A 26,025-nucleotide genomic window follows, 5' to 3' on the forward strand; every position below is an offset into this window, starting at 1 on the left:
AAAGGTAGAACTGCTTGGCCAGGCAAATCCTGCCAGTGGTATGTTCAAAGCAGTGGTATGCCAGTGGTATGTTCTCTCCTTTAGCTGACACTGAGGTCTCTAAACTCCTCCTCTCCAACCACCCCACAACCTGTTCCCTTGACCCCATTCCATCACACCTTGTCCAGGCCATCTCTCCGTCCATCCTACTGGCACTTACACACATAATTAACACATCCCTTCTCGCAGGCACTTTTCCCACTACATTTAAGCAGGCTCGAGTAACCCCACTGCTGAAAAAACCTGCACTTAACCCCACACAGATAGAACACTACAGACCAGTCTCTCTCATCCCATTCATGGCAAAAACACTTGAAAGGGCAGTTTTCAATCAGATCTCCGCCTATCTCTCACAGAACAAGCTGCTGGATGACAATCAGTCAGGCTTCAAAAGTGGACACTCCACTGAGACTGCCCTGCTGTCTGTCATCGAGTCGCTGAGACAGGCGAAAGCTGAATCCAGATCATCCGTTCTGATTCTGCTGGACCTTTCTGCAGCCTTTGACACAGTCAACCATCAGATCCTACTCTCCACCCTCTCTAAACTGGGTATCACTGGAACTGTGCTTGACTGGTTCAACTCTTATCTCTCAGAAAGGTCCTTTGAGGTAGCATGGAGAGGGGAAGTATCCAAGCCACACCAGTTACTTACTGGGGTACCTCAGGGATCAGTGCTTGGGCCACTTCTCTTCTCCATATACACAACATCACTGGCACCCATCATTCAGTCACATGGTTTCTCTTACCACTGCTACGCTGATGACACGCAACTCTACTTGTCTTTCCAGCCCAACGACACCACAGTGACCGCTCGAATTGCTGCCTGTCTGGCAGACATCTCAGCGTGGATGAAAGAACACCACCTTCAACTCAACCCTGCCAAGACCGAACTCCTTGTCTTTCCAGCCAACCCGGCTGTTGAACACAACATCACCGTGCAGCTGGGTCCAACTACAGTTGCGCCTTCCAAAACGGTCAGAAATCTAGGGGTAACCATTGATGATGGGCTAAATTTCACAGACCACATTTCAAAAACTGCAAGATCATGTAGATTTACACTCTACAATATCAGGAAGATAAGACCCTTCCTCTCTGTACATGCCACACAACTGCTCGTTCAGTCCCTTGTCATAACTAGACTGGACTACTGTAACGCTCTCATTGCAGGCCTTCCTGCATGTGCTATTAGACCCCTGCAAATGATGCAGAATGCAGCAGCACGTCTGGTCTTTAATGAGCCTAAGAGAGCACATGTTACACCACTCTTTGTCTCTCTCCACTGGCTGCCGGTTCATGCACGTATTCAATTCAAGGCCCTGATGCTGGCATGTAAAACAGTCACTGGGTCTGCTCCAGCATACCTAAAAACATTTATGTAGAGCTATGTTCCCACCAGAAGCCTGCGGTCGGCTAAGGAACGTCGCCTTGTCGTACCACAACAAAGAGGCACCAAAACACTTTCCCGGACTTTCAGTTTCATCATACCACGGTGGTGGAATGACCTTCCCAACTCAATCCGGGAAGCTAACTCACTCTCTATCTTCAAAAAACGGCTAAAAACACATCTTTTCCAAAAGCACTTCACCAGTCACTAAAAAAAAAAAAAAAAAAAATTTTTTACATTTCTTGTTGCACTTAAATCTGTTTGGTGTACTATTCTGATGATAGTGAAACTTTGTAATATGGCACTTTTTGTACCACTGTCTCCCTAACATGATTCGCTGATGTTCTTCCTCTTTTGTAAGTCACTTTGGATAAAAGCGTCTGCCAAATGAATAAATGTAAATGTAAGCAGCACCTCTGCCAGTTTGCTCTCACTTCAGCCCTCACCTAGCCCTCCAGTGGCCAAACCTAAATCCCATGGTGAAAAAATTTAACAGGCATATAACACCTTTTGGAGGGTACACACATCCAAAATATCAAGATGTTGATCACTTAGAATGGGAAAGTTACTGCTAATTTTGGCTCACTAAAAGCTGTCAAACTATCACACAAAAAAACACTTGAACAGTGGACCCTCATATTAAACGTCTGACCCTCTACCGAATGAGCTGTCTGGGCTCCAGAGTTCTCATCAACCCCCTCGGATATAAAGGCTGTTCAGCCAGAAATGCATGGACCCAATTAACCTAAAGTTAATTCTCCACGATGTCTACAATTAATATGGATTTACATGGTTGAGTTGCTCTTGGCAGGTTAGGAATTCTCCAAAAATGTCTGGGATCCTTTCATGGTGGCTTGGCAACTCTTGTGGTCTAGAGAGCCAAGTAATTCTTACTAGAAAGTCATAATGAGAACAATTCAGCTGCACTATTCTAACAGTGCACATAACAGCTCTTTGAGTGGAGGAACATTTCATTGACATGAGTCTTGTTTCTTGTTAGGAATAAAAAGCAGTCACCTTCTAAAACGCCAGCAGAAAGGCAACCTTTCATTGTTCTGATAATCACTTTTCTCTACACAACATAATGCAGTGACTCTTGAGCGGGCCAGTTAAGGCCTTTAAGTTATCAGGCATACCACATACGCAGATCCTAATGCCTGAAGTGTATGGACTAATAAAGAGACGACTCGTGTCTTTTAGAACATTACCCAGTTCAGGCTAGAAACCAGACACGAGTAGGCAAGGGATATTGAAAATATGCTTTTGCAAAGATAGGGCCAAAGACATCATTTATGAATCTCAATGACACCCACTGCAAATCATGAAAGGAAAACAAACACACAGCAATTTTCAAACGTAGTTGGCAGGGTTTGAACCTGCGTGGGGAAACCCCAATGGATTTCGAGTCCATCGCCTTAACCACTCGGCCACAACTACTTGAAAGAATAAAGAAATGCATAATTTTAGCATTCCTTTTATCAATAGGGCACATTCAAAGGGCAGCACTTTATGGCTAGGCAAAGCTTGACAGTGGTAATTTCAAAGCAGAACCTCTGCCAGTTCGCTCTCACTTCCCGGGTAAGATTGCCACCTAGTCTTCCAGGTGGCTAAACCTTAATCCAATGGTGAAGTAATTAAACAGGCATGTAACAACTTTTGTAGGTTAATCACATCGAAAAGAGCAAACAGTTGGTCATTTAGTATGAGAGATTTGTAGCTATCATAGCCTCATTACAGATAGACAGACAATCACCCAAACAGGGACTTGATACCAGAACCCAAAGCTTAAAAGTCTGATGCTTTATCGACTGAGCAATCCAGGAATATTCTGCTTGTCACAACCCCCTGGCAGATAAAGGAAGTAATGCCAAAAACTGCATGACCCATTTTAACCTTAAGACAATTTGCAGTGAAGTCTAGAATCAATAAGCATTGAGAACGTTGAGCTGCTCTTGGCAAGTAGGAATGATTACAAATCTTGGAAAAAGCAGTCATCTTCCAAAACGCCAGAAGAAATGCAAACTTTCATAGTTCTGATACACATGTTTCTCTACTCAAAATACTGCAGTGATTCTTGAGCTGGCTAGTAAAGGCCTTTAAGTCATCAGGGGGTACCAAAGCCACAGATCCTTATGCCTGAAGTGTACGTACAGATAAAGAGACGACTTGTGCCTTTTAGAACATTGCCCACTTCAGGCTCGAAACTAGATGCGGGTCAGCAAGGGAAATTGAAAAAAGCTTGTACAAAGTTAGGGCCAAAGGCATTATTAATGCATAAAAGCGACGACCACTCTAAACCAAGAGTCGAAAACAAAAGCACAGCAGAGTTTGAACCTGCACAGGGAGTCCCCGAGGATTTTCTAGTCCATTGCCTCAACCACTCAACCCCGACTACGCACATCTGCATGCTTTTGGCTGAATTTATAAAGAACAGGTCACCGCTGAGGAGAAGCCATGCAAACAACCAAATGAAGGATTTGGGTGAGTAGATGTGGAAAAAGTATCTTGATTTCTTAGTCTAACAGAAAAAACTGCCGTGAACTGGATTCGCTGCGGCCACAACGAGAATACTAACCTCTATATGATCACAGCGCACCACTCGAAACGTGCTGAAATTTCCTGCTCAGACCTGCCAAAATGTAGGAAGCCTTTGGATCACTTGCCTGTGCAGTGTACATTTAAAAGAAGTTCTGTAGCATATATGGACAACAATCCTTTTCAACTGTCATAACACTGTCACAACCATTTTCATTAACGATTACAACCCTAAAAGAGTGGGGAAAAGCAGCAACGTAGTCAGGAGAATTCAAATCTGCATGGGGAGACCCCAATGGATTTTAAGTCTATTGTCTTAACCACTCAGCCACAACTACAAGAAAACTGAAAAGGTATTTACATTTTTACGGTTCCTCTCATCAATGCTGCCCAATCCAAAGGTAGAACTGCTTGGCCAGGCAAAGCCTGCCAGCGGTACGTTCAAAGCAGCACCTCTGCCAGTTCGCTCTCACTTCAGCCCTCACCTAGCCCTCCAGTGGCCAAACCTAAATCCCATGGTGAAAAAATTTAACAGGCATATAACACCTTTTGGAGGGTACACACATCCAAAATATCAAGAGGTTGATCACTTAGAATGGGAAAGTTACTGCTAATTTTGGCTCACTAAAAGCTGTCAAACTATCACACAAAAAGACACTTGAACAGTGGACCCTCATATTAAAAGTCTGACCCTCTACCGAATGAGCTGTCTAGGCTCCAGAGTTCTCATCAACCCCTCGGATATAAAGGCTGTTCAGCCAGAAACGCATGGACCCAATTAACCTAAAGTTAATTCTCCACGATGTCTACAATTAATATGGATTTTCATGGTTGAGTTGCTCTTGGCAGGTTAGGAATTCTCCAAAAATGTCTGGGATCCTTTCATGGCGGCTTGGCAACTCTTGTGGTCTAGAGAGCTGAGTAATTCTTACTAGAAAGTCATAATGAGAACAATTCAGCTGCACTATTCTAACAGTGCACATAACAGCTCTTTGAGTGGAGGAACATTTCATTGACATGAGTCTTGCTTCTTGTTAGGAATAAAAAGCAGTCACCTTCCAAAACGCCAGCAGAAAGGCAACCTTTCATTGTTCTGATAATCACTTTTCTCTACACAACATAATGCAGTGACTCTTGAGCGGGCCAGTTAAGGCCTTTAAGTCATCAGGCGTACCACATACACGAGATCCTAATGCCTGAGGTGTATGGACAAATAAAGAGACGACTTTATGTGTCTTTTAGAACATTACCCAGTTCAGGCTAGAAACGAGACATGAGTAGGCAAGGGATATTGAAAATATGCTTGTGCAAAGATAGGGCCAAAGGCATCATTTATGAATCTCAATGACACCCACTGAAAATCATGAAAGGAAAAAAACACACAGTAATTTTCAAACACAGTTGGCAGGGCTTGATCCTGCACAGGGAGACCCCAATGGATTTCTAGTCTATTGCCTTAACCACTCAGCCACAACTACAAGAAAACTGAAAAGGTATTTACATTTTTATGGTTCCTCTCATCAATGCTGCCCAATCCAAAGGTAGAACTGCTTGGCCAGGCAAATCCTGCCAGTGGTATGTTCAAAGCAGTGGTATGCCAGTGGTATGTTCTCTCCTTTAGCTGACACTGAGGTCTCTAAACTCCTCCTCTCCAACCAACCCACAACCTGTTCCCTTGACCCCATTCCATCACACCTTGTCCAGGCCATCTCTCCGTCCATCCTACTGGCACTTACACACATAATTAACACATCCCTTCTCGCAGGCACTTTTCCCACTACATTTAAGCAGGCTCGAGTAACCCCACTGCTGAAAAAACCTGCACTTAACCCCACACAGATAGAACACTACAGACCAGTCTCTCTCATCCCATTCATGGCAAAAACACTTGAAAGGGCAGTTTTCAATCAGATCTCCGCCTATCTCTCACAGAACAAGCTGCTGGATGACAATCAGTCAGGCTTCAAAAGTGGACACTCCACTGAGACTGCCCTGCTGTCTGTCATCGAAGTCGCTGAGACAGGCTGAAAGCTGAATCCAGATCATCCGTTCTGATTCTGCTGGACCTTTCTGCAGCCTTTGACACAGTCAACCATCAGATCCTACTCTCCACCCTCTCTAAACTGGGTATCACTGGAACTGTGCTTGACTGGTTCAACTCTTATCTCTCAGAAAGGTCCTTTGAGGTAGCATGGAGAGGGAAGTATCCAAGCCACACCAGTTACTTACTGGGGTACCTCAGGGATCAGTGCATGGGCCACTTCTCTTCTCCATATACACAACATCACTGGCACCCATCATTCAGTCACATGGTTTCTCTTACCACTGCTACGCTGATGACACGCTAACTCTACTTGTCTTTCCAGCCCAACGACACCACAGTGACCGCCGAATTGCTGCCTGTCTGGCAGACATCTCAGCGTGGATGAAAGAACACCACCTTCAACTCAACCCTGCCAAGACCGAACTCCTTGTCTTTCCAGCCAACCCGGCTGTTGAACACAACATCACCGTGCAGCTGGGTCCAACTACAGTTGCGCCTTCCAAAACGGTCAGAAATCTAGGGGTAACCATTGATGATGGGCTAAATTTCACAGACCACATTTCAAAAACTGCAAGATCATGTAGATTTACACTCTACAATATCAGGAAGATAAGACCCTTCCTCTCTGTACATGCCACACAACTGCTCGTTCAGTCCCTTGTCATAACTAGACTGGACTACTGTAACGCTCTCATTGCAGGCCTTCCTGCATGTGCTATTAGACCCCTGCAAATGATGCAGAATGCAGCAGCACGTCTGGTCTTTAATGAGCCTAAGAGAGCACATGTTACACCACTCTTTGTCTCTCTCCACTGGCTGCCGGTTCATGCACGTATTCAATTCAAGGCCCTGATGCTGGCATGTAAAACAGTCACTGGGTCTGCTCCAGCATACCTAAAAACATTTATGTAGAGCTATGTTCCCACCAGAAGCCTGCGGTCGGCTAAGGAACGTCGCCTTGTCATACCACAACAAAGAGGCACCAAAACACTTTCCCGGACTTTCAGTTTCATCATACCACGGTGGTGGAATGACCTTCCCAACTCAATCCGGAAGCTAACTCACTCTCTATCTTCAAAAACGGCTAAAAACACATCTTTTCCAAAAGCACTTCACCAGTCACTAAAAAAAAAAAAAAAAAATTATTTACATTTCTTGTTGCACTTAAATCTGTTTGGTGTACTATTCTGATGATAGTGAAACTTTGTAATATGGCACTTTTTGTACCACTGTCTCCCTAAGATGATTCGCTGATGTTCTTCCTCTTTTGTAAGTCACTTTGGATAAAAGCGTCTGCCAAATGAATAAATGTAAATGTAAGCAGCACCTCTGCCAGTTTGCTCTCACTTCAGCCCTCACCTAGCCCTCCAGTGGCCAAACCTAAATCCCATGGTGAAAAAATTTAACAGGCATATAACACCTTTTGGAGGGTACACACATCCAAAATATCAAGATGTTGATCACTTAGAATGGGAAAGTTACTGCTAATTTTGGCTCACTAAAAGCTGTCAAACTATCACACAAAAAAACACTTGAACAGTGGACCCTCATATTAAACGTCTGACCCTCTACTGAATGAGCTGTCTGGGCTCCAGAGTTCTCATCAACCCCCTCGGATATAAAGGCTGTTCAGCCAGAAATGCATGGACCCAATTAACCTAAAGTTAATTCTCCACGATGTCTACAATTAATATGGATTTACATGGTTGAGTTGCTCTTGGCAGGTTAGGAATTCTCCAAAAATGTCTGGGATCCTTTCATGGCGGCTTGGCAACTCTTGTGGTCTAGAGAGCCGAGTAATTCTTACTAGAAAGTCATAATGAGAACTCCATAAAAAATCCATAACAATTCAGCTGCACTATTCTAACAGTGCACATAACAGCTCTTTGAGTGGAGGAACATCATTTATGAATCTCAATGACACCCGCCGACAAATCACCAAAGATACAAACTTAAGTTCCAAAAAAAGTATAATTTATTTTAAAGTGGAAAAGATGATAAATTAAGGAGCAATGACTTCAGGGTGCCCCAAGGTCAAAATAATAAACAAAATAAACTTATAAACAAACATATATAAATTACCTAATCGGGAGAATAAACCAAATACAAAGAAACTTCCCTAACTCCCTATAAATAAACAAATCTCAAACAAAGTCAAAACAAAATGACAGGACACCCCTAGGCTCCTAAAACATACAAACAACACCGATTTAACTCATCTCAAACAAACGAACATAATCAGGTTAAAGGTTTTGGGATCTGTCGACGGGAGGAGGAATCCGGAGCTCCTCACGCCACAAGGCCAACGCCAGAATGAGCTCCCATCTTCAGTTAACGCCGCCCTTTTAAAGGCGGTGAATCAGTAGATCCACCAATCAGTAGCTCCTCCAACTGCAACCAATCCCTGCACACATACAGAACAACACCCACACAAACAGATACCGAGGATCGTAACACCCTCACACAAAAAAAAAAAAAATCATTATTGATTTTTAAACAAAACTAAAAGAACGATATAAGGCATCTGCTAAAACATTGTCCTTGCCCTTTTTATAGCGAATCTCAAGATTAAAATCTTGAATAAACAAGGACCAACGCATAATGCGTTGATTTGCATTACGCATTCGAGACAAAAATACAAGTGGATTGTGATCAGTAAAGACGAGCACAGGAATAGAACTTGATCCCACATACACTTCGAAATGTTGTAACGCTAGTAATAAAGCAAGTGCCTCTTTCTCAATAGTACTATAGTGTAACTGATAGGGCAAAAACTTTTTCGAAAAGTAGGCTACTGGATGCTCAACTCCGTGAATATCATCCTGCAAAAGGACTGCTCCAGCTCCGGTGGCACTAGCATCAACATCAAGTTTAAAGGAACGTGAATAATCCGGGGCAGATAACACTGGGTCACTACACAACAAACTTTTTACAGCTTTAAAAGCATGCTGACATTCATCAGACCATACAAATTTGTGTGAAGCACGGAGCAGATTAGTTAACGGTAGAGCCACATCAGAGAAATTTCGGCAAAATGCTCTATAATAGCCTGCCATTCCTAAAAAACGGCGAAGATCAAGCTTGGTTTGAGGCACAGGAAAACCAACAATTGCCTGTACTTTCTGGACTACAGGACGTACTTGTCCCTGTCCAACTCGTTTTCCCAAATACATCACAGTTGCCTTGGCAAATTCACATTTGGACAAATTCAACGTAAGGGAAGCATTAAGCAAGCGCGTGAAAACAGTGAATAAGGTGTCTAGATGTTCTTTCCAGCTGGACGAATACACCACAATATCATCCAAATACGCTTTACAGTGCGTAACATCAGCTAATATAGTATTCATTAATCGTTGGAAAGTCGCCGGCGCGTTCCGAAGCCCGAAAGCCATCACAGTGTAATTCAGGAAATTGTCTGGAGTGACAAAAGCAGATATTTCGGCTGCACGTTTAGTTAAGGGAACTTGTCAATACCCCTTTAAAAGATCAAGCTATGTAACAAACTGAGCCGATCCCACATTATCCACACAATCTTCCATTAACGGTAGTGGAAATGAATCAGGTTTTGTGATCGCATTTACCTTACGGTAATCCGTACAAAATCGATGGGTACCATCCGGTTTCGGAACAAGTAGACAAGGCGAGCTCCAAGCACTTGTGCTCAGGACAGCAAAATCATTTTCCAATAGATAATTCACTTCAGACTCGATGATTTTACGTTTCACTGGATTGACCCGATACGCATGTTGCTTAATGGGTGGATGATCGTTCACTTCAATATCATGCTGAATGACATTTGTCTGAGTAGGCACATCTGAAAACAGTCCTGAAAAAGACTGGATCAAATTCACAACATCAGATCGTTGATTTACAGCTAAATGACATAAATGAGAATTAAGATCTGACAAAATTTCAGAATTATTCAGTTTGACATCAGAAACTGGCATACTCCGTAGATTTAACCCGTCTTCATCGCCACAAGAAGGTGGTACCACAGACAGTGAAGCAACTGGAACAGGAGAGCTCTTTAACTCCCGTTGTTCACCACGAACAACATAACGCTTCAACATGTTGATGTGGCACACGCGGATTTTTCTCTGTCGATCGTGGGTACAGATAATATAGTCAGTATCACTGAGTTTTCGCTCCACAACATAAGGTCCAGAAAACTTTGCTTACAACGAAGAGCCAGGAAGTGGTAACAAAACAAGAACTTTGTCTCCTTTCACAAAGGAACGAACGACTGCTTTCTTATCAAAACACTCCTTCATCTTTATTTGAGCCTTTAGCAAAGCTGACTGAGCCAGATCTCGAGCTTTATGCAGACGTTCTCGAAACGAGCTCACATAATCTAAAATATTGCAAGATGGCTTTGTTTCAGACAACCAGTTTTCTTTGAGCAGCTTAAGGGGACTGCACACCGTATGCCCAAAAACTAACTCTGCGGGACTAAACCCCAAAGACTCTTGTACGGTCTCCCGTACAGAGAACAGCAGCAATGGTAATCCTTCGTCCCATTCTTTTTCTGAAGCTACACAATAAGTGCGTAACATTGTTTTCAAAGTTTGGTGGAATCGTTCCAGTGCTCCCTGAGACTCAGGGTGATAAGCGCTGGAAACGATGTGTTTAACATGCAACTGAGACAGAATTTGGTTAAACAATCGGGACATAAAATTTGTTCCCTGGTCCGTCTGAACCATTCTCGGAAGTCAAAAAGTAGAAAAGAACACAATTAAAGCTTTCACAATTGCTTTAGCTCTCAAAGAACGAAGTGGTATCGCCTCAGGGTAACGAGTTGCTATACACATAAGCGTAAGCAAGTAAGTGTGACCTGCTTTTGTTTTTGGTAAAGGTCCGACACAATCTAATATCATGCATTCAAATGGTTCTCCGATAGCAGGAATCAGCTTAAGAGGTGCTGGGGAGATAACCTGGTTAGGCTTCCCAACCATTTGACAAGCATGGCATGATCTGCAATATTTTGTAACATCTGACTTAATCCTAGGCCAAAAGAAATAACGCAAAACTCGATAAAGCGTTTTAGCCACACCTAAATGGCCAGCCATATTATCATGTGCCACACTTAACACCTGTTCTCGAAAACATTTGGGAACGACTATCTGGTACAATGTGTCCCAACCTGAATTATCAGACACTAAAGGTGTCCATTTCCGCATTAATACTCCATCCATGAAGTAATAACCAATTGGCTTTTTCACAATTTCTTTTGAACTTACAGCAGAATCTCGGTAAAATTCGAGCGACTGATCTTGTTTTTGCTCGACAGCCAATAACGTGCAATCTACAGAAAGTAACAGATCAGCGGAACCAAATTCAGCACCACTGCTAGTAGACAGCGGTTTAAACGCGGACATCTCAGACAGTAATGGACCAGAATCAGTCACGTTTTCATCAACAAGAAAAGTGTCAGAAAGATCAACTACGGTGGAAAATTTTTGTGATTGAGCTCGAGTAATCACACAGGCAGGAAACACAGTCAAATCTACCGCGTCTTGCTTGCACACAACAGATGTTTCGTCTAACGGATTCTCAATGACTTCAGGGAGAGGGAAAACTTTTCCACCTGCCAAGTCATTTCCCATTATCAGGATTACGCCATTTATAGGTAATTGAGCACGAACGGCCACTTTTACGAAACCAGTTACCCACTCAGAACGAATATATATTTTATGCAAGGGAACCTCTTCCACTTGCATTGCAATTCCCTGCACTAACACATCAGAGCCACAATACGTTTTCTCTGAAAATGGCAACGAACTTTTCAAAACAAACGACTGCGCAGTCCCTGTGTCACGCAACATAGCAACAGGCACTTGATCATTTTCCAAATCACTTAAAGAAATCATTCCCTGACCAATAAAAGGTTCAAAAATTGCATCAATTTCTGGCTTCGACGATTTAGTAACAGTTCGTACGAAACCAACTCCTTTAAGCTGTTTCGTCTTATTTTTCTTTCTCAAAACGGGACAAACAGCAATCAAATGACCCACTTCGTGACAAAAAAAACACGATCATCAGATTGCACGACTGGTTTCAAGAGTTTAGACGACTTAAAAGTTCTCTCAGAACTCACAAAATTTGGCATTTCCTTTTCGCAGGTGCCACGAATACGCTCTTGTGCGTTAATACAAATTCGTCAACACACACAGCGGCCTCCGCAAGAATCATAACTTTTTGCTCATTCAAGTAAACCACAATTTTATCGGGTAACAAATTTTTAAACTCTTCAATCAAAACGAGCTCACGAAGCTGCTTAAAATTTGCCGTTTTGCTGGCTTGACACCATTTATCAAAAAGTGCGGTTTTCTCACGCGCATACTCAACGAACGTTTGATTGGCAGCTTTCACATGCAAACGAAACCTTTGGCGATAAGCCTCGGGGACAAGCTCATAGGCTCTCAACACAGCGGATTTTACTTTTTCATAATCTAGACTGTCGTTAAGGGACAAAGCGGAACAGACTTCCTGAGCCTTTCCAGTTAAACGACATTGCAACAAAAGAGGCCAGACTTCTTTCGGGCCAATTCAAAGCAGTGGCGACGCGTTCAAATGCACCAAAATATGAATCGACCTCGGCCTCCCGAAACGGTGGCGCGAGATTGATTTGTATACTAATGTCAAAATCCAAAGAAGTTGCAGAAGGCCTAGGCAACGATGAATCAGAAACATGATGTAAACTCCGGCTAGTTCGAACAACAGTAGGTAGCCTTGTTTTAGACTCACCGAGCGGTCGACCAGCTTGTGTCTCCAATTCACATTGTCTAAAACGCAAGAGTTGGGTTGTATGTTCTTGACGTTTAATTTCTAAAAAAAGTTGTTTCAACTGGACAGCGAGTTTTAAATCTTCTGTATCTACCCCACTAAGTGAAAGAAGCACCGGTTCACTACTTGAACACTACTCTTTATCACTTGCGCTTTCGCCTATCTCCCCAACCACACTTTCAGGATTTTTAACTGCTGTTACGTAAGACACCCTGTTGCATCAAAGCAGCCTGTATTACGTCCCGCACTTCTTTTTTACGAGCTGATTTTACTACTGCAATGTCATAATAATCAAATACAAATCCGCTTTACGACACAATTCTAACCCTTCACACGAAGGCTTTTGTCGAAACGCCTCAATACTAAAATCCATTATATCCCTTTCCCCAATTTTCAAGAAAAAAACTGCCAATCAAACGTTTACACCAGCAAAAGGAGAAAAAAGAGATGTATACATACCATAAAACGAATTTGTTACCATAACGTGTCCCAATTCGTTACGAAAGGACGAGCCCCCATTTGTTACGTCCCGCACTTACAAGGACGGCTTGACGTGAAATTTCGGAACAAAGCCCCAGCCGACAGATCACCAAAGACACAAACTTAAGTTCCACAAAAAGTATAATTTATTTTAAAGTGGAAAAGATGATAAATTAAGGAGCAATGACTTCAGGGTGCCCCAAGGTCAAAATAATAAACAAAATAAACTTATAAACAAACATATATAAATTACCTAATCGGGAGAATAAACCAAATACAAAGAAAATAAACAAAAATAAACAAATCGCAAACAAAGTCAAAACAAAATGACAGGACACCCCAAGGCTCCTAAAACATACAAACAAAACCGATTTAACTCATCTCAAACAAACAAACATAATCAGGTTAAAGGTTTTGGGATCTGTCGACGGGAGGAGGAATCCGGAGCTCCTCACGCCACAAGGCCAACGCCAGAATGAGCTCCCATCTTCAGTTAACGCCGCACTTTTAAAGGCGGTGAATCAGTAGATCCACCGATCAGTAGCTCCTCCAACTGTAACCAATCCCTGCACACATACAGAACAACACCCACACAAAACAGATACCGAGGATTGTAACAGACCCTCATATTAAAAGTCTGACCATCTACCGAATGAGCTGTCTGGGCTCCAGAGTTCTCATCAACCCCCTCGGATATAAAGGCTGTTCAGCCAGAAACGCATGGACCCAATTAACCTAAAGTTAATTCTCCATGATGTCTACAATTAATATGGATTTACATGGTTGAGTTGCTCTTGGCAGGTTAGGAATTCTACAAAAATGTCTGGGATCCTTTCATGGCGGCTTGGCAACTCTTGTGGTCTAGAGAGCTGAGTAATTCTTACTAGAAAGTCATAATGAGAACAATTCAGCTGCACTATTCTAACAGTGCACATAACAGCTCTTTGAGTGGAGGAACATTTCATTGACATGAGTCTTGCTTCTTGTTAGGAACAAAAAGCAGTCACCTTCTAAAACGCCAGCAGAAAGGCAGCCTTTCATTGTTCTGATAATCACTTTTCTCTACACAACATAATGCAGTGACTCTTGAGCGGGCCAGTTAAGGCCTTTAAGTCATCAGGCGTATCACATACGCAGATCCTAATACCTGAAGTGTATGGACAAATAAAGAGACGACTCGTGTCTTTTAGAACATTACGCACTTCAGGCTCGAAACTAGATGCGGGTCAGCAAGGGATATTGAAAATATGCTTGTGCAAAGATAGGGCCAAAGACATCATTTATGAATCTCAATGACACCCACTGAAAATCATGAAAGGAAAACAAACACACAGCAATTTTCAAACGTAGTTGGCAGGGCTTGAACCTGCGCAGGGAGACCCCAAAGGATTAACCACTCGGCCACAACTACTTGAAAGAGTAAAGAAATGCATAATTTTCCCATTCCTTTTATCAATAGGGCACATTCAAAGGGCAGCACTTTATGGCTAGGCAAAGCCTGACAGTGGTACTTTCAAAGCAGAACCTCTGCCAGTTCGCTCTAACTTCCCGGGTAAGATTGCCACCTAGTCTTCCAGGTGGCTAAACCTTAATCCAATGGTGAAGTAATTAAACAGGCATGTAACAACTTTTGTAGGTTAATCACATCGAAAAGAGCAAACAGTTGGTCATTTAGTATGAGAGATCTGTAGCTATCATAGCCTCATTACAGATAGACAGACAATCACCCAAACAGGGTCTTGATACCAGAACCCAAAGATTAATAGTCTGATTCTCTATCGACTGAGCAATCCAGGAATATGCTGCTTGTCACAACCCCCTGACAGATAGAGGAAGTAATGCCAAAAACTGCATGACACATTTTAACCTTAAGACAAGTTGCAGTGAAGTAAGCAGTCATCTTCCAAAAGGCCAGAAGAAATGCAAACATTTATAGTTCTGATACACATGTTTCTCTACTCAAAATACTGCAGTGATTCTTGAGCTGGCTAGTAAAGGCCTTTAAGTCGTCAGGGACCAAAGCCACAGATCCTTATGCCTGAAGTGTACGTACAGATAAAGAGACGACTTGTGCCTTTTAGAACATTGCCCACTTCAGGCTCGAAACTAGATGGGGTCAGCAAGGGAAACTGAAAACAGCTTGTACAAAGATAGGGCCAAAGGCATTATTAATGCATAAAAGCGACAACCACTCTAAACCAAGAGTCAAAAACAAAAGCACAGCAGAGTTTGAACCTGCACAGGGAGTCCCCGAGGATTTTCTAGTCCATTCCCAACCACTCAACCCCGACTACGCACATCCGCATGCTTTTAGCTGAATTTATAAAGAACAGGTCACAGCTGAGGAGAGGCCATGCAAACAACCAAATGAAGGATTTGGGTGAGTAGATGTGGAAAAAGTATCTTGATTTCTTAGTCTAACAGAAAAAACTGCCATAACCCGGATTCAAACCGGGGTTGCTGCGGCCACAACGCAGAGTACTAACCTCTATACGATCACGGCACACCACTCGAATTGTGCTGAAATTTCCTGCTCAGACTTGATAAAATGTAGAAAGCCTTTGGATCACTTGTCTGTGCAGTGTACATAAGATTCATGCCATTTTTGGGGATTTCCGCCTGGATTTGGCCTACCCAAATTAAAAAGCTTCCCATTCCCACATACTTTGGCCTAAATACACAGTTTTGGTGTCATTTTACAGGAAACCCTTTGAAGTTGCATAAAACACTGCTAAAAAAAAAAAAAAAAAATTAAATATATGTTGTCTGAACAGTAATAACCCTCCTAAAAAAAGAGACGCTTTTTGATTTTTTTTATATAAATTCATTTTTGAAAGTGTATAACTCAAGCCCTGTAAACCCTAGCAGCAAGCAGACAGTTTTGGCTGTTTCCACTAGATGTCAGCAAATACCTGAAAAAGGCATTTTGTCTGTATCATGTTTTATTTAATATCTATTTCAATTTATTTGAAGGGAGGAATATTACCTTTTTTGGTGTACTTTCCGCCTACCCAAATCTAAAGTCTCCCCATACCCATATACAGTGCTATAAATGCAAAATCCCAGTGTAATTTTACAGAAAACCCTTTGTCATTACATAAAACACTGTTGAAAGTGGTAAATATGCGCTCTGGTGTCTGGTGAGACGCGTCTGTGTGTTTTGGGCACGTAACCTACCCAGTGATCACTTCACAGTCTGGATGCAATATCACAGCCCCTGATTGGTCTATTTGATCTTGAGAGACATGGCCGGAAAGCGGAGGGTCTAAGCTTTACAGCAATATATGCTTTATCCGGATCGGATGTTTACATATTTTCCTGGATTGTTGAATGTCATATAACATTACTTTGTGGTGTTTCAGCACTCGAGGGATTACTTGGGCAGACAACCACAGAAAACACTGACAAACGGCTCATTTTGCAGAGAATAAACTAAGGTAAAGGATTATGTAGCATTTGTGGCTAACTGTGTTGTCTAGTGCGAGTAGCACGGCAAATATTCAATAATTTCACTTGTATGTTTACAAATGTTGATTGTATACTTCATGATTCATTCAAAGTGTATTAGATATGTGATTATACCTCAATAAAAAGACTTATTGGAACTTCTTACTGGCAATGAGAGCTTTCATTTGATACATGGTTTGTACATGTGCGTCATATTTGAGCGATATGAGTCAAGTCAAGTCAAGTCAAGTGGTTTTTATTGTCGTTTCAACCATATACAGTTAGTACAGTACACAGCAAAACGAGACAACGTTCCTCCAGGACCATGGTGCTACATAAAAACAACAAAGGACCAACATAGGACCACATGAGACTACACAACGAAATAAAATACCTATATAAACTACCTATATATACCTATATAAAGTGCACGTGCAAACATGTGCAAAAAGTACAGGACAGTACAACAAATTACTGACAATGAACAGGACAATAGACAGTGCAGCGCCGACCAGTACTCAGTAGTGCAAAAAGATGACAGTTTCTAAAAATGTAAACATAACATACTATGAGATAATGTTCTATGCACATAGCAGTTATTGAGGTAGCAGACAGTTATAAAGTGACAGTAATTAAAGTGCAACTCAGGACACGTGTGTGTCAAACCAGTCTCTGAGTATTGAGAAGTCTGATGGCTTGGGGGAAGAAACTGTTACACAGTCTGGCCGTGAGGGCCCGAATGCTTCGGTACCTCTTGCCAGACGGGAGGAGGGTAAAGAGTTTGTGTGAGGGGTGTGTGGGGTCGTCCACAATACTGGTTGCTTTGCGGATACAGTGTTTTTTGTAAATGTCTTTGATGGAGGGAAGAGAGACCCCAATGATCTTCTCAGCTGTCCTCACTATCCTCTGCAGGGCTTTGCGGTCCAGGGACCAGGTGAGGTTCTCCGCCAGGTGAACACCAAGGAATTTGGTGCTCTTGACGATCTCCACAGAGGAGCCATCGATGTTCAGCGGAGTGTGTTCACCTTGTGCTCTCCTAAAGTCAACAACCATCTCTTTTGTTTTGTCGACATTCAGGGACAGGTTGTTGGCTCTACACCAGTTCGTCAGCCGCTGCACCTCCTCTCTGTATGCTGACTCGTTGTTCTTGCTGATGAGACCCACCACGGTCGTGTCATCGGCGAACTTGATGATGTGATTCGAGCTGTGCATTGCTGCACAGTCGTGAGTCAGCAGAGTGAACAGCAGTGGACTGAGCACACAGCCCTGGGGGCCCCAGTGCTCAGTGTGGTGGTGGTGGAGATGCTGTTCCCGATCCGGACTGACTGAGGTCTCCCAGTCAGGAAGTCCAGGATCCAGTTGCAGAGGGAGGTGTCCAGGCCCAGCAGGTTCAGCTTTCCAATCAGGTGCTGGGGAATGATTGTGTTGAATGCTGAGCTGAAATCTATGAACAGCATTCAAACGTATGAGTCCTTATTTTCTAGGTGGGTGAGGGCCAGATGGAGGGTTGTGGTGATGGCATCGTCCGTTGAACGGTTTGAACGATACGCAAACTGCAGTGGGTCTAGTGAGGGGGGCAGCTGGGTCTTAATCTGCCTCATGACGAGCCTCTCGAAGCACTTCATGATGATGGGTGTAAGTGCGACGGGACGGTAGTCGTTAAGGCAGGACACTGAAGACTTCTTTGGCATGGGGATGATGGTGGTGACAGTTTGGTGGTGGTGACAGTTTGGCCCTAGCTGTTCTTAGGGCTGCCTTATCGCCTGCCCTGAAGGTGGAGTCTCGGGACCTCAGCAGCGTGCGCACCTCCGCAGTCATCCACGGCTTCTGGTTGGAGCGTGTGGTGATGGTCTTGGAGAAAGTGACATCATCAATGCACTTGCCGATGTAGCTGGTCACTGATGCTGTGTATTCCTCCAAGTTGGTAGAATCGCCATATGTTGCAGCCTCCCTGAACATGTGCCAGTCAGTACACTCAAAACAGTCCTGAAGAGCAGAGATGGCTCCTGCTGGCCAGGTTTTCACCTGCTTCTGAAGCGGTTTTGTGCGCCTGACTAGCGGTCTGTATGCTGGAATTAACATAACAGAGATGTGGTCTGAGTAGCCGAGATGGGGCGGGGCTCCGCCCGCACGCGCCTGGGATGTTTGTGTAAACAAGATCAAGCGCGTTCGCCCCTCTCGTTGCAAAGTCCACATACTGATGGAATTTAGGGAGCACTGTCTTGAGATTTGCATGGTTGAAATCTCCGGCGACAATAAACAGTCCAATAACAGTCCAATAAACAGGGGTGAGCGTTCTGCAGTTCGCTCATAGCCCCATACAGTTCACAGAGCGCTTGCTTAGCGTTAGCGCTGGGGGGAACGTAAACTCCGGTTATGCAAACAGTGGTGAATTCCCGTGGTAGGTAAAAAGGTCTGCATCTAACAGTCACAAGCTCCAACAGCAATGAACAGTAACTAGAGACTAGCATAGAGTTCTTGCACCATTCCGTGTTGATGTAAACACACAAGCCACCACCGCGAGTCTTACCGCAGAGAGCTGTATTTCTGTCGGCACGAAACGAGGCGAGCCCGTCTAGCTGAATGGCGGCATCCGGAACTCTGTCGCTGAGCCACGTCTCCGTGAAAACAAAGACGCAGCAGCCTCTAAACTCACGCTGCGTAGCCTGCTGGAGTCGGATATAGTCCAGTTTATTGTCCAGGGAGCAAACATTTGAGAGCAGGATAGACGGGAGAGCCAGCCAGCTAGGGTTTGTTTTTAGCCTAGCATGGACCCCCGCCCTCTTTCCGCACTTCCGCTTTCGCGACACCGCTTACGACGTCCTCTCCTCGGCCACCGGCATCAGACGACGCCGAGGGCTGGAGGCCTGGTCTCCGCAGCAAGCCGAGTACGCGTAGCGCCTCCTGCAGGTCATCATGCAGCTTGGTTTTTGCATGAGTCTTATATTTCAGTAGTGTCTGGCGATGGTAGACACGAACACCGGTTGCTCCGATGTCCATGTGTTGCAAAAGTCTGGCTTTTTTAACAAAAATAGCACCATTGTGGATCCGGAGTGGCCGCTGCGTGCTACCGCGCCGCCATCTTGGATCATTTCCAATGACATATGTACATTGTATTCAAACATATGTATTCAGAAACGCACATAATTATGACACGACTTTTGATGGGTGGAACTATGTAATTTATTGTAAATAAGTTACTTAGTGTAAAACAAATGCCAAAGTGATGCATATCTCAAGAAAGTAGACATTCTAAACTTTCAAATGGTACCAGATATGAGCTCATAACTCCTCCGCATACATTTAAAATTGGAAGTACATTATTACTGACGGAATTTTAAATCCCGGAACCGGGATCGTGGATTTTAACTGGTTAAAAGAAGTTCTGTAGCATATATGGACAACAATCCATTTCAACTGTCATAACACTGTCACAACCATTTTCATTAACGATTACAACCCCAAGAGAGTGGGGAACAGCAGCAACGTAGTCAGGAGAATTCAAATCTGCATGGGGAGACCCCAATGGATTTCTAGTCTATTGCCTTAACCACTCAGCCACAACTACAAGAAAACTGAAAAGGTATTTACATTTTTACGGTTCCTCTCATCAATGCTGCCCAATCCAAAAGTAGAACTGCTTGGCCAGGCAAAGCCTGCCAGTGGTACGTTCAAAGCAGCACCTCTGCCAGTTCGCTCTCACTTCCCGGGTAAGATTGCCACCTAGTCTTCCAGGTGGCTAAACCTTAATCCAATGGTGAAGTAATTAAACAGGCATGTAACAACTTTTGTAGGTTAATCACATCGAAAAGAGCAAACAGTTGGTCATTTACTATGAGAGATTTGTAGCTATCATAGCCTCATTACAAATAGACAGACAATCACCCAAACAGGGACTTGATACCAGAACCCAAAGATTAATAGACTGATTCTCTACTGACTGAGCAATCCAGGAATATGCTGCTTGTCACAACCCCCTAGCAGATAGAGGAAGTAATGCCAAAAACTGCGTGACACATTTTAACCTTAAGACAAGTTGCAGTGAAGTCTAGAATCAATAAGCATTGAGAACGTTGAGCTGCTCTTGGCAGGTAGGAATGATTACAAATCTTGGAAAAAAGCAGTCATCTTCCAAAACGCCAGAAGAAATGCAAACATTCATAGTTCTGATACACATGTTTCTCTACTCAAAATACTGCAGTGATTCTTGAGCTGGCTAGTAAAGGCCTTTAAGTCGTCAGGGGGTACCAAAGCCACAGATCCTTATGCCTGAAGTGTACGTACAGATAAAGAGATGACTTGTGCCTTTTAGAACATTGCCCACTTCAGGCTCGAAACTAGATGGGGTCAGCAAGGGAAATTGAAAACAGCTTGTACAAAGATAGGGCCAAAGGCATTATTAATGCATAAAAGCGACGGCCACTCTAAACCAAGAGTCGAAAACCAAAGCACAGCAGAGTTTGAACCTGCACAGGGAGTCCCCGAGGATTTTCTAGTCCATTGTCTCAACCACTCAACCCCGACTACGCACATCCGCATGCTTTTAGCTGAATTTATAAAGAACAGGTCACAGCTGAGGAGAGGCCATGCAAACAACCAAATGAAGGATTTGGGTGAGTAGATGTGGAAGAAGTATCTTGATTTCTTAGTCTAACAGAAAAAATTGCCATGACCCGGATTCGAACCGGGGTTGCTGCGGCCACAACGCAGAGTACTAACCTCTCTACGATCACGGCGCACCGCTCGAATTGTGCTGAAATATCCTGCTCAGACTTGATAAAATGTAGAAAGCCTTTGGATCACTTGTCTGTGCAGTGTACATTTAAAAGAAGTTCTGTAGCATATATGGACAACAATCCTTTTCAACTGTCATAACACTGTCACAACCATTTTCATTAACGATTACAACCCCAAGAGAGTGGGGAACAGCAGCAACGTAGTCAGGAGAATTCAAATCTGCATGGGGAGACCCCAATGGATTTCAATCAAATCAAATCAAATCAAATCAAATCACTTTATTGTCACACTACCATGTACACAAGTGCAACAGTAGGTGAAATTCTTGTGTGCAGTTCCAAGCAACATAGCAGTCATGACAGTGACGAGACATATACCAGTTACAATAAACAACATACTTACACAACACAATTTACATATCAAATGTACACATACTTACACAACACGATAATTATATACAATACACACAATATAGAATACACAATATACAAAACAATAAGTAAGGCGTATATGAAATATATATATATGTATATGAAGTAGTATATTGAGGAGAATATGTTGACAGTCCAGTGTGAGATTATAGATTAATAAAGTGCAGTGCTAATTATTGATCCTGATAGATCAAGTGTTCAACAGTCTGATTGCTTGGGGGAAAATGCTATCATGTAGTCGGCTGGTGCGGGTCCTGATGCTGCGATACCACCTGCCTGATGGTAGCATTGAGAACAGACCATGACTCGGGTGGCTGGAGTCTCTGATGATCCTCCGAGCTTTTTTCACACACCGCCTAGTGTATATGTCCTGGAGGGAGGGAAGCTCGCCTCCGATGATGTTCCTGGCAGTTCGCACCACCCTTTGCAGGGCTTTGCAGTTGTGCGCAGTGCTATTGCCGTACCAGGCGGTGATGCAGCCAGTCAGGATGCTCTCTACAGTGCTGGTGCAGAACCGTGTGAGGATGTGGTGGTTCATTCCAAACTTCCTCAGCCGTCTCAGGAAGAAGAGGCGCTGGTGAGCCTTCTTCACAACGGCCTCAGTGTGGACGGACCATGTGAGTTCCTCAGTAATGTGGACACCGAGGAACTTGAAGCTGCTGACTCTCTCCACCGGTGCTCCATTGATGGTGATGGGGCTGTGTTCTCCGTCTGTATTCCTGAAGTCCACAACAAGCTCCTTGGTTTTACTGACGTTGAGGGAGAGGTTGTGCTCTTGACACCAGCGTGTCAGAGTGTGCACCTCCTCTCTGTAGGCTCTTTCATTATTGTCAGTGATCAGACCTACCACCGTCGTATCGTCAGCAAACTTAATGATGGTATTGGAGCTATGTGTTGCCACACAGACATGTGTGTACAGGGAATACAGGAGTGGGCTGAGAACACAGTCCTGCGGGGCTCCAGTGTTGAGGGTCAGTGATGAGGAGGTGTTGCTGCCCATTCTAACCACCTGACATCTGCCTGACAGGAAATCCAGGATCCAGCTGCACAGCGAGCTGTTTAAGCCCAGAGCCCGGAGTTTCTCAACAAGCTTGGAGGGCACTATGGTGTTGAATGCTGAGCTGTAGTCTACAAACAGCATTCTCACATATGTGTTCCTTTTTTCCAGATGGGAGAGAGCAGTGTGTATTGTAGATGCAATGGCATCATCGGTGGAGTGGTTGTTGCGGTAGGCAAACTGCAATGGGTCCAAAGAGGGGGGCAGAACAGAGCAGATGTAATCTCTGATTAACCTCTCGAAGCATTTGCTGATGATGGGGGTCAGAGCAACAGGACGCCAGTCATTTAAGCAAGTGATTGTGGCTTGCTTCGGTACAGGCACAATGGTTGATGTTTTGAAGCATGTGGGGACTACAGACAGGGAGAGGGACAGATTGAAAATGTCCGTAGAAACACCAGCCAGTTGATTCGCACACGCTCTGATGACGCGGCCCGGAATGCCGTCTGGACCCGCGGCTTTACGGATGTTCACCCGTCGGAAGGATCGGGTTACATCCACAACAGAGACGGAGAGTGAACCAACCTCTGTAGCGTCAGCTGCAAATACTCTCTCCGCGAGGGCGATGTTATTGTCCTCAAAATGAGCATAAAATGTATTAAGTTCGTCCGGGAGAGATGCAGCGGTGTTCATGGCGGAAACTTTATTCCGTTTGTAGTTCGTGATTGTGTTAATTCCCTGCCACATACTTCTAGAGTAAGTGGTGTTGAACTGACCTTCAAGCTTGTGCCTGTACTGGCGTTTGGCTGTACTGATAGTGTTACGGAGGGCATAACTGGCTTGTTTACGCTCCTCCGTGTTAGAAGAATTAAAAGCGGAGGTCCGCGCAGTGAGTGCCGCGCGAACATCGCCGTTAACCCATGGTTTCTGGTTGGGGTATATCCGTATAGTTTTGGTCGGAACAACGTCCTCTACGCACTTCCTGATGAAACACGTTACGCTGTCTGCGTAAACCTCGATGTCGTCATCAGAGGCGGACCGGAACATCTCCCAGTCCGCGTGATCAAAACAGTCTTGTAGCGCAGAGTCTGATTGGTCCGACCAGCACTGGATCGTTCTGAGGGTGGGTGCTTCCCGTTTTAGTTTCTGCCTGTAAGCAGGTAGAAGTAGAACGGAAGAATTGTCTGATTTGCCAAATGGGGGGCGGGGGAGGGATTTGTAGCCTTCCCGGAAAGGAGAGTAACAATGATCTAAAACCCGGTCCCCTCGTGTGTTGAACTTTATGTGTTGGTGGTATTTTGGAGCGATTGTTTTGAAGTTGGCTTTGTTAAAGTCCCCGGCAACAATGAACGCAGCCTCAGGGTGCGCGGTTTCCTGCTCACTTATACTCCCATACAGTTCCCTGAGTGCCCGGTCTGTGTCGGCTTGTGAGGGGATGTACACAGCTGTGATGATGACCGCTGTGAATTCCCTCGGCAGCCAGAATGGTCGACACAGAAGCATGAGAAATTCCAGATCAGGAGAGCAGAAAGACTTGATTAAATGTACGTTCCTCTGATCACACCATGATTTGTTGATCATAAAACATACACCACCACCTCTGCTTTTACCGGAGAGTTCTTTTGCTCTGTCCGCTCGGTGCACGGAGAAGCCCGTGATTTCGATGGCCAATCTGGAATCTCCGTAGACATCCAGGTTTCTGTAACGCAGATAACACAGCAATCTCTCGTCTCTCATTGGAAAGAGATCCGCGCTCTCAGCTCGCAGAGCTTGTTGTCCAGAGACTGAACATTTGCCAGTAGTATACTGGGTAGCGGGGGTCGATTTGCACGATGTCTTACTCTGATGAGAACGCCGGCTCGTTTTCCTCTTTTCCTTCTGCGTTTCCGTGGTCGAGCAGCCCAGACAAAGGGCTCCGTCGGCGTGTTTTTAAACAAGCGGGTCGGCATTAAGGAATTTGAAGTCCGGTTTTCGATGTGTAATTGTAGAACCAATGTCCAAAAGCGTTTGTCTGTCATAAACAATAAGGCAGACAACATCCAAGACAAAAAAACAAAGAACTGTAAACAAAACAAACAATAAACCGCAGTGTTGTAACGGAGCTCGCAACGCAGCAGCCATACTCGGCGCCATCTTGAGACAATCCCTAGTCTATTGCCTTAACCACTCAGCCACAACTACAAGAAAACTGAAAAGGTATTTACATTTTTATGGTTCCTCTCATCAATGCTGCCCAATCCAAAGGTAGAACTGCTTGGCCAGGCAAAGCCTGCCAGTGGTACGTTCAAAGCAGCACCTCTGCCAGTTCGCTCTCACTTCAGCCCTCACCTAGCCCTCCAGTGGCCAAACCTAAATCCCATGGTGAAAAAACTTAACAGGCATATAACACCTTTTGGAGGGTACACACATCCAAAATATCAAGATGTTGATAACTTAGAATGGGAAAGTTACTGCTAATTTTGGCTCACTAAAAGCTGTCAAACTATCACACAAAAAGACACTTGAACAGTGGACCCTCATATTAAAAGTCTGACCCTCTACCGAATGAGCTGTCTGGGCTCCAGAGTTCTCATCAACCCCCTCGGATATAAAGGCTGTTCAGCCAGAAATGCATGGACCCAATTAACCTAAAGTTAATTCTCCACGATGTCTACAATTAATATGGATTTACATGGTTGAGTTTCTCTTGGCAGGTTAGCAATTCTCCAAAAATGTCTGGGATCCTTTCGTGGCGGCTTGGCAACTCTTGTGGTCTAGAGAGCCGAGTAATTCTTACTAGAAAGTCATAATGAGAACAATTCAGCTGCACTATTCTAACAGTGCACATAACAGCTCTTTGAGTGGAGGAACATTTCATTGACATGTGTCTTGCTTCTTGTTAGGAACAAAAAGCAGTCACCTTCTAAAACGCCAGCAGAAAGGCAGCATTTCATTGTTCTGATAATCACTTTTCTCTACACAACATAATGCAGTGACTCTTGAGCGGGCCAGTTAAGGCCTTTAAGTCATCAGGCGTACCACATACGCAGATCCTAATGCCTGAGGTGTATGGACAAATAAAGAGACGACTCGTGTCTTTTAGAACATTTCCTAGTTCAAGCTAGAAACGAGACACGAGTTGGCAAGGGATATTGAAAATATGCTTTTG

General features: G+C 44.0%; 1 non-coding gene across 1 annotated transcript; it reads right to left on the reverse strand.

Moving 5' to 3' along the window:
* Positions 1-2,778: 2,778 nt before the first annotated feature.
* Positions 2,779-2,860, reverse strand: trnas-cga (transfer RNA serine (anticodon CGA)). The gene has a single exon. It is a non-coding gene; the product is annotated as a tRNA-Ser (tRNA).
* Between the last annotated feature and the right edge of the window lie 23,165 nt (positions 2,861-26,025).

The sequence above is a fragment of the Xyrauchen texanus genome, chromosome 28, assembly GCF_025860055.1.
Source record: "Xyrauchen texanus isolate HMW12.3.18 chromosome 28, RBS_HiC_50CHRs, whole genome shotgun sequence".
NCBI lineage: Eukaryota > Metazoa > Chordata > Actinopteri > Cypriniformes > Catostomidae > Xyrauchen > Xyrauchen texanus.